Raw genomic sequence first — 862 nt, forward strand, 5'->3', positions numbered from 1 at the left:
ATATATTTTATTTAGATATATTTTATTATTTTGCTATACATTTAAATGAACAGATTAGTATCTATTTACATTTCATTGGATATCAGAGTTCATATAACTTCTAATAAAGAAAATACTTTGGATATTAATAAAGTGAAGCATCTGAAATAAAATAAAAACAGATTTTGTGCTCTACACTAAGTAGACAAATTATGTGAATATTTCCCCCTTGAGCTTTGAATGAGGCTTTCCTTACATTTTTAAGACATTTTAATCCCATTCTTGTTTCCTTTAAGGATTTTACTTACATGTATTACACACATCTCATGGGTCCATTCTTTAATCTACACTAATAAAAGAGAAACGTGGTAATTAGCGTACGACCGCTACCCTTCCCATTGGCTAATCAGCATATCCTTATGCAAATTAACTGTCAGCCAAGATGGCGGCTGGCAGCCATGCACTGAAGCGAGCAGGGAGGCTTGCTTGCTCCAGTGACTGTGAACTCCAACGTTCCCCGCCTGCCGCTGCTGGCCTCTCAGCTGCAACTCTAAGCAACTATGTACTATGTTGCAAATAAGAAGCTAAACAAAACCCCAGAAACCGGCTTTCATTCAGCCAGGTTCAGCCAGCCGGACCGCAACATTGTATCCATGTTTTCAGCAGCGAGGCCTCAGAGCTAAAGCTGGCCCAGAATAAAAAAAAAAAAGAAAAAAAGGAGCGGTTGGGAGCTTCAGTCACCCGCTTCCGGAAAACAGCCCTCAGCCCCTCACCCAGACTGGCCAGGCACCCCAGGGGTACCCCCACCCTGATCCAGGACACCCTTCAGGTCAAAACCAGCCAGCCCCCCACCCGTGCACCAGGCCTCTATCCTATATAGTAA

The sequence above is a fragment of the Myotis lucifugus genome, unplaced genomic scaffold, assembly GCF_000147115.1.
Source record: "Myotis lucifugus unplaced genomic scaffold, Myoluc2.0 scaffold_1, whole genome shotgun sequence".
In the NCBI taxonomy this organism is placed as follows: Eukaryota; Metazoa; Chordata; class Mammalia; order Chiroptera; family Vespertilionidae; genus Myotis; species Myotis lucifugus.